Here is an 8813-nt window from a genome sequence, read left to right as displayed (position 1 = left end):
GAGCCTGTAGGAAACTTCCAGAAGTGCTCAGACTACACACTAATGCTTCACCCCTGCAACCTGCCATTCATAAAAACAGCTGTCAAGCAAGCTGTCATGTAGTGCATGTTGTCCTGTAGTGCATGTTGTCATGGTGTCATGTTGTTATGTAGTGCATGTTGTCATGTTGTCCTGTAGTGCATGTTGTCATGTTGTCCTGTAGTGCATATTGTCATGTTGTCATGATATCATGGTGTCATGTTGTTATGTAGTGCATGTTGTCATGGTGTCATGTTGTCATGGTGTCATATTGTCATGTTATCATGGTGTCATGGTGTCCTGTAGTGCATGTTGTCATGGTGTCATGTGGTCCTGTAGTGCATGTTGTTATGTAGTGCATGTTGTCATGGTGTCATGTTGTCCTGTAGTGCATGTTGTCATGTTGTCATGATATCATGGTGTCATGTTGTTCTGTAGTGCATGTTGTCATGGTGTCATGTTGTCCTGTAATGCATATTGTCATGGTGTCATGTTGTTATGTAGTGCATGTTGTCATGGTGTCATGTTGTCCTGTAGTGCATGTTGTCATGGTGTCATATTGTCATGTTGCCATGGTGTCATGTTGTCCTGTAGTGCATGTTGTCATGGTGTCATGTTGTCCTGTAGTGCATGTTGTCATGGTGTCATGTTGTCCTGTAGTGCATGTTGTCATGGTGTCATATTGTCATGTTGTCATGGTGTCATGTTGTCCTGTAGTGCATGTTGTCATGTTGTCATGTAGTGCATGTTGTCATGGTGTCATGTGGTCCTGTAGTGCATGTTGTTATGTAATGCATGTTGTCATGGTGTCATGTTGTCCTGTAGTGCATGTTGTCATGTTGTCATGATATCATGGTGTCATGTTGTTCTGTAGTGCATGTTGTCATGGTGTCATGTTGTCCTGTAGTGCATATTGTCATGGTGTCATGTTGTTCTGTAGTGCATGTTGTCATGGTGTCATGTTGTCCTGTAGTGCATGTTGTCATGGTGTCATATTGTCCTGTAGTGCATGTTGTTATGTACTGCATGTTGTCATGTTGTCATGTTGTCATGTTGTCATGGTGTGCCCATCCTGCCAGTGTTGTGCCAGCACTTCAGATGAAGGGTGTTTATGTAACATATTCATAACAGCTTACATAAACTCATCATAATGCATTCCTGAATGCTAACAGCAGCATTAATGAAATATTGTGTGAGTGTTTTCTATAACAGCAATATGAATTTCTTTATAGGAATTTTTTCAAAGTAAATCTCTACATATACATATTGACATATTGTCTCAAATGAAATGCAATCATCTACACCCTGCTAAGTGTTTAGATACTTAACTAATGCGACTGTATTTTAAATTTTCTCAGAATGACAGAATGCTGTATAACTGTCACATAAAACATAAAATAGTGATGACTGCTGATATTATCATTTATAAATGCATTATGCAGTATTTATATACAATATTATGAATTTTGGACACCCATCCAGTGTCCGCTGTCCTGTTTTCACAGGTATTAATGGGTTGTTTCTACGTAGATGGACACCACACTTGGATTATACCATATTATGTCTTGATTTAGACATAAGGCCTAGGTAGGTATTGTTAGGTGTTTGACATTATCATTGGCTCTTGTGTTGTGCCATATATGTTTACACCGCGGCTGCTTCTGTATACACACACCAAAGGTAGTTAAGCTTCACTACTGAGCATTACCAAGATTCTCACTTGTTGTATGTGTTAGTGTTGTATCAAATACATTTTATTAACCCCAGTGCCCTCAGACTGGACTAGCCCCGGTGCCCGCGGATCAGACTAACTCCATTGCCCTCAGACTGGACTAGCCCCGGTGCCCACGGATCAGACTAACTCCATTGCCCTCAGACTGGACTAGCCCCGGTGCCCGCGGATCAGACTAACTCCATTGCCGTCCTTCCCATGACTGACTGCTACCCATCTACACTCATTAACCTAAAGTATCACTTTCCCTACACCCTGACCTGTTAGCAAGGCTAATCGTTAGCCAGCTCACTGCTAGGGCTCGGCACTTTTCACACCTCCAGCTCCAGATCACCCGTTTGTCGCTCTCCCTTCCTCTCTCTCTCTCTCTCTCTCTCTTTCTCTCTCTCTCTCTCTCTCTCTCTCACAAACACACACATACACACACACCTGTCACATTTTACAGACACAGGAAACCAGAGTCGTAACACTTTATAGCAACTCCATCGATACCATTGCTGGGTGACAAAGAGCCTCTCTTCAAAGAAGGATGACGAGGGCATTTTTAGAGTGTTTTTAATCCCATGTTTTTAATCTGTTTATAGCCTTACAAATTAAAACAAGTCAACTTCTCATTCTCCCAGTTATACCCATCTCTTAATGCCACGAAAGGTGCAGCCGAATTTAAAATCACCTTTCAATAAAACAGGCAACTCAGAGTCAATTCCTCCAGAAGGCTCATTTCCTGTCCTCAAAAAGCAATTATGAATCATTTTAATACCTCCCAGGATGAGAAATCCAGACTCAGCGGTTTTGTTTGTTATCAGATGAGGGTAAACGTGCGTCAGTGGCAGGTGAGGCCCAACCTGCGCTTCAGCACTTATTCTGAGCAGCTGATAGGAAAAGCGTCTGTGCGCACGGCCACTTCCTCCGCGCGAGCCCTTTGTTTCATGTCCTGGCGACCGGCGGCAGACGCTGGACACTCGTGCAAACCTGCATCCATGCAAACCTCAGCCAGGTTCTACCGATAACGGCAAGGTGCCGACGGGCAGGCGGCTTCTAAACAAAGGAACCGAGGAAGGGAGAGAGAGGCACAGAGAGGACGCCACTGTCTAAAGGTCAGAGGGCATTTATAAGTGGGCTCTAATGTTTTTTGCCTTTCCCGGAGGATGATGATGCTCATGATGATGAAGATCATGAACCAACCGTTCTTCTCTCCTGCACGTTTCTCACGTCTCTCATGTTTCTCATATTTCTTGAAAAAAATAAATAAATTTTTGTCACTGTACACAATGAAACGAGGTTTTCAGCCCAACAGTAATCAATGAACACTTTCCCCCACCTGGGGTGAGACGTTATGTTTGAATTGGAGTCACAGCATGAACGATCAACCTCCCGAAGACTGGGCTTACAGAGCGAGCTAGACCCAGACGTGTGGCTCTGGGGGCAGTGGGCAGGGTGGGTCCACGCTTGACAGGGGACAGGAGAAGTACCATGTGTGTGCGTCACTGTGTGTGTGCACCCACTGAGAGAGTTATGTCTGACCTGTCACTGTCTGTGCGGAGTTCGCTGTCAGCTTCCTGGGCGCCTCAGTCATCAGCACATTTAAAAAAATAAAAAAGAAAGGAAAACGCCCCCTCTGTCATTCCCATGGTGCATATTCCTGGCAGGCAGTCCAGCGTGTCTGCCATTTCCCAGACCTCGCCTAACGGCCCTCCCCTGAACCCTGGAGCACCGCAGACATGCTGGAGGTGTGATTTTTAACAAAACCCACTGATGCTGGCATGGGGACTATTTATAGCTGGTGATGAAAGTATCAACAGCCCTATGTCTTATGCGCATACACACCCACGCACATTCAAATGTGCGCTGCACGCACAACCACAAACACACACACACATGTGCACAGACATATGCAAATGCATGCGCTCATACACTAATGCTGGATGCGGGAAATTGCAATGTTCTTATGGAAAAAAGGACAGAAATTTTGGAGGGCATCCCAGAGCAGAGATAAGGAGCGTTACTCGACAAAGCCATGCTACAGCTAGGCCGTTTCTCAAAAATGCCCTACCCTCTCCAGAGTTAAGCAAATTCTTGGCAATGTCACGTAATAATACTGACCAGTGTGTGTATGACAGGTGACGTCAGCTTCTCCCAGCGACAGTCGGATCGCTCTGATTTAGTGAGCAGGCCTCACAGACTACAGTAGATAGCAGCAGCAGTCTGGAGAATGCAGTCGTATCCCACGATCCCGCCTGGCTGTTAAGGTTACGGTGCTTTCGGGAGGCGATGTTCTGGCTGTTGAAGTTATTGAGCGTCGCCTGATGGCCGAGGGCCAGGTCTGGACTCCTCTCCACTTTGGACATGGTTATAAACTGTCTGTCTGCCGTGCTGTCTCACCGACAGCGTCCAGGCCCCTGAGTGCCCTGCTCAGGCTCCCTGGTTCTCATACATTCCGTCCTGTTAGAAGCAGGGCTTTTGTGACAGTTTAGACTGGGGAGTAACATAGCATAACCTGGGGGAGTGTGTGTGTGTGTGTGTGTGTGTGTCTGTCTGTCTGACCGTCTGGGCGTCTGTCTTTCTGTATAAGCCTGAGGGTGATGCTACTGTCATTTGCGTGGTCTCGACAGGTCCCCGTCATCGCGTGTTCCTTAGTGAAGAACCCATGGCCTCGATCCACAGCGGAAACCATTGTTTGTGTGCAGTGGTGTTTGTAATTTACCTGTGTAATCCTTCCCTAAATGAGGTCTGATTCCCTCGGCAGAGTCTACGAACCAAGACCAGTCACTGTACAATGAAATTCAGTAATTTAGTGCACTATGTAAGGAAGATGACCCCTGGACAAGCGCTCCACTACGTAGTTGTCACTTACATCACCCGTGAATGCATCACATCCTGAAGTTCCCTACTGCGAGCTTTTATTTAATGTTCGCGCATCAGCCACGGCGGGAAAAGAACCGAAGCATTCGTTAGCAATGCCTCTCTCAGAGCTGTGATGTTGCTGGAGCAGGGTCTTGAGCCGGAGAAATCCAAGGGCGAATTTCATCTTGAAAAATGACCCGTCTGTCCTGAGCCGACAGGAAGAGCCATCCGGCATGGCTGCACCCGTCCCAGAGACACGAGATGCACTAAAGATGGCCACCTGGAAGAGAGAAGACAGCCAGGGGAAAAAAGTCTGCTTTCCTACTTACGGGTGCATGTGTTGGTCGTGACCGTATAAAGACAAACGATGCCGCAGAGACACAAATCGCATTAGGCAGGGGGTGTGGAGGGCCTTTGAGGGGATGATGGTTTTTAACCAAGAGCTGCCTTTGGGGGATCACTTACTCCGCGTTATTAAAAAACAGTTTTATTTAGGAGAACGGCCACAAATAGCCGCCGTAACAGCCACGCGAGCTCCTCCACGGCTCTTCTGAGGCTATGAACAGAACCGAAAAGACTTATGATGTGGAGGAGGGGAGGTATTTCAGACAGACAGACTCTGTTTGTGCTTTAAATACTTCCTGTTTCCTCGGCAACACGCGGCGATGGGGTGCGTGAAGCCGGGCACTGCGACGGCTGTCCAGAGAGGTTAGCGAAGTCGTGGAATGTGCTCGGCCGTATTTTTCTTGATACAGTGGGTGTGATACATTTGCCAGGACTCTGCTACAGAGGAGATTTTAACCTCAGTGTACTTACCTGCTTAAACACATGCTGGAGGAAATGCTCTGATTTTATGTCCCTTCACGAAACTCATCTGCACTAATTAAACATTAATCGCACACAGCTATGAGGGCTCCCTCCCTGTGTGTTGTAGACAGAGCTGAATTCCGGCTCATTCGGGTTCATCCGGGTTTCCCATCCTCAGGGTTTTCTCCTTGCTTTCCGCCAGCCCCCTCCCTTCTCTGTCACCGCTGACGTCTGCTGGCATGGATCTGGACCGTTCGGCTCTTTCCGGGTCTCCCTGGAAGTGTGGAGCTTGAGCGTCTCTTTGTCTGCTCTTCTTCCCAGTCTCAGCGCACCTTTATTGAAAGGCACTAAATTGTCATTATTTTAATTTTCACTTTCTGTGATGGATGCTTCCCCAATAATAATCACTAAATCCCTTAATCAGTAGGACGTGTGTGGGCGGAATATTTCGTTGAAATCATTGGTGTTCCCAGTTTCTAAGAAAGCAAAACACCTCTGTCTGCATACACCTGAGCACGGCATAATGAATCAGGGCCTTGAAGATTAGCTAATGAACGGAACTGAGCACAATTAACTGACCCAGGGTAACAGGAAGCAGTGCGACCCTGTTCTAGGTTAATCTCAAGGGGAGAGATGCAGTAGCCTGGGACAGCCAGGAGTTGTTAGGAGGCGTGCACTATGCTGTATGGGGGATGTATGGAGGCCTCTTCCTCTGGGCCAATGGAGCAAAAGTGTAGGAGGAGGCTAGAAACACACACACACACACACACACACACACACACACACACACACACACAGTCCAGTCGGAGCCCCATCTGAGGCCCTGCTATCCGGGCGCCAGGACCACCGGGACAGCCCACCACAGAGGATGGACAGTGAGAGACCCCGTGTTTTAGGAGCTGTTGAGAAACATGTCATAAATAATAACAGAAAATATATGTGTGTCGAGCACAGTACTTTAGTGTGTGTGTGCGCGTGCGTGTTTGAGTGCGCGTACGAGCGTGTGCGTGTGCGTGTGTGTGAGGACAGGAGGCGTTCTCCATCCTCCTGCCCTCTCTTCATCTACTCCCTCCACTCCTCTTTTCTGCTCCCCCTCTCCAGGGACCTCTGCTGGCCGGTGTGTTTGTCAGGAATGTTCGTCTCTCCTCACGCGGTTCTCAAGGGGGATGTTGGTAGGGGTCACAGTTCCCTTCTCCCCCCTTCACATCCCCTGTGGCTATCAGTTAACTCAGTTAGCACGAGATAAACCCCCCCCCCACACACACACACACAGATTCTTCAGTATTATGTGTGTTTTAAAGGTCATGACAGCATCTTATGCTGTGCTTTGGTCTGTGACACCACTGGGAAACTCTCCTCACCACAGTGCTGTGGCCCTCCAGATCGCAGCCCTGACGCGCCATTATCGATAATTACCTTTACAAAGAAGAGATCCCCATCATTAGAGGTACTGTTAGTTTGGTACAACTGGTGAACATCAGCCGCTAAGCTGGTACTGCTAAACTGTTACTCCATATTGCAGTGTGGCTCACCCACTGTGGCTTGATTGTACTAAATCACCAAATCGACTAAATCAATGATTGAAACCGTGATTGGCCTGCCGATCATGACTCTGAGGAACTGTGCATGCTCGTGCCAGATGTCCAAAGCATCCATTTGCCAGCAGTTGTTTTTGCCAATAGTTAGAGACACACATCGTCTCTTTCGGGCTGTTCTCTATTCACAGTTGAATTGACTCGGTCCGGGCTGAACCGCGCGCCCCTGGACAATGGGCGGAAATGGCTTCCGTCAGGCAGTCGGTGGATACGGAGGGCCGCAGGGAGTGCTTTATATGTCACCACCACCTTAGTGAGCGTTCGGCGGCCAGCATGGTGGGGGCATGAGAAGAGTTTGCACGCGGAACACCGCGCGCCTGACGAGCGGGGGGTCCCTCCGTAGCCCTGAGAATATCGCGTTACTCAATAACGGGCATATTGTCAAATAAACAGAAGCTAGGCACCACTTAACAGTGCTGTGTGAGAAGGGGGAGACTTTGTCCTGAAATGTTACAGATTCCTGCAGGAGGACTTCAGATTACACACCCAGGAAATTCACTAGCGTTTGATTAACCCTTTCTGTCCTGCTGCTGCAAGAATGCACACTGGGACTGATTTAATGTACTGTGGGTACTGCACAGTATGTCCTTTAGCATGGATATATATAATACACTTCTGTCCACCTCTCTCTCTCTCTCTCTCTCTCTCTCTCTCTCTCTCTCTCTCTCTCTCTCGCGTGTTCTTTCTCTCTCTCTGCCATACTGCCAAAAATTTAGTGTTCCTGTTCTCCCCTTCTCCTCCCCAAAGCCGTCCATCAACCATTTGGACCGGGCTGACGAGGAATCCTTCCCTGCGACAGATCCGTTTTACTGCCCTTGCAGGCAGGACCCAGTCTGGCCGAGCCCGAGAGGCGAGGCGCAAGGGTTAAGGTTTTGCGTCACGGATGGCTAAGTTTCAGCCGAGTGGAAATTACGAATGTCATATCAGGCGCTCTCAGGGATCGGCTCCAGTCACAGAGCCAGCGAGTCCTGCCCCCGCCGGCCCACTCCTGCTGACTGACACAGTCTGGAATCCAGTGAAATGTGTTTAGTTTTCACGATAACCTTTTCCATTTCTTTGCAACGCTTCAATAATACACGTGTGACTGCGAAGCTTTTTGTTTCATTTGTAGTTGCAGATTCAGAGCTTGTGACTCATATGGGACATATCCTCCGATTTTGAAACTTACTGAAGAAATTAAGAAGAAAACTCCCCTGTAATCACCTTATGACAACTTCCGAATCTCACGCCTGAGACTTTCATGTATGAGTTTAAGCGCAGTGACCTCAACAGCCATGACTATGATTTCCTCCTGACATTGAGGTCCTCCGGCCATCAGCATCACAGTGACCGGCCATTTTGTTTATTAAAGGGAGAATTTAAGGAATGCCTTCTTCTTTTGGAGTCAAAATTAGAAACACACAGATGCCAGAGCCCAGAGGCATGCTTGCCTTTTTCCATGCAGAAAGTCAAAGTCCCTAAACGGAGGCCTTGACCCAGAGCAGCCCCCGCATCGCTTTGTCCGAAAACCACGCCGAAGGAGGCTCTCCTCTGTTTTCTGTTTGCCGCACGCTTGTGTGTGTTTAGTTAGCCGGTCCATGTTGCCTCACAGAGGTCGTAACCTTTTGCATCTCTCCCACACAACAGTTAGTGCCCCCCCAACCCCCACCATGCACCTCACTGTGTTCACCATGGCTGCAGCCGTGCCTGAGGGGTCCTTTGAACTCAAGACCCCCTTTCCAAAGACATGGGGGGGGCCAGAGGAAGCGCCTGTTCCCAGGGATGGGCTCCGGAGTGCGGGGACAGCGGGCTTGGCCTTAGAAAAGGAAATATGTGGA

General features: G+C 48.1%; 1 long non-coding RNA gene across 1 annotated transcript in view; it reads right to left on the bottom strand.

Moving 5' to 3' along the window:
- Positions 1-8377: 8377 nt before the first annotated feature.
- LOC145643568 (uncharacterized) overlaps positions 8378-8813 on the bottom strand; it is a 39192-nt gene continuing 38756 nt past the window's right edge. The window contains exon 3 of the long non-coding RNA XR_014116035.1: positions 8378-8791. This is a non-coding gene — a long non-coding RNA (uncharacterized LOC145643568). The remainder of the gene's footprint in view (positions 8792-8813) is intronic.

The sequence above is a fragment of the Electrophorus electricus genome, chromosome 13 (genome assembly GCF_041902795.1).
Source record: "Electrophorus electricus isolate QZ-2024a chromosome 13, ASM4190279v1, whole genome shotgun sequence".
NCBI lineage: Eukaryota > Metazoa > Chordata > Actinopteri > Gymnotiformes > Gymnotidae > Electrophorus > Electrophorus electricus.
The sequence above is the reverse complement of the archived record's forward strand: the minus strand, read 5'-3'. Positions and strand labels throughout refer to the sequence as shown.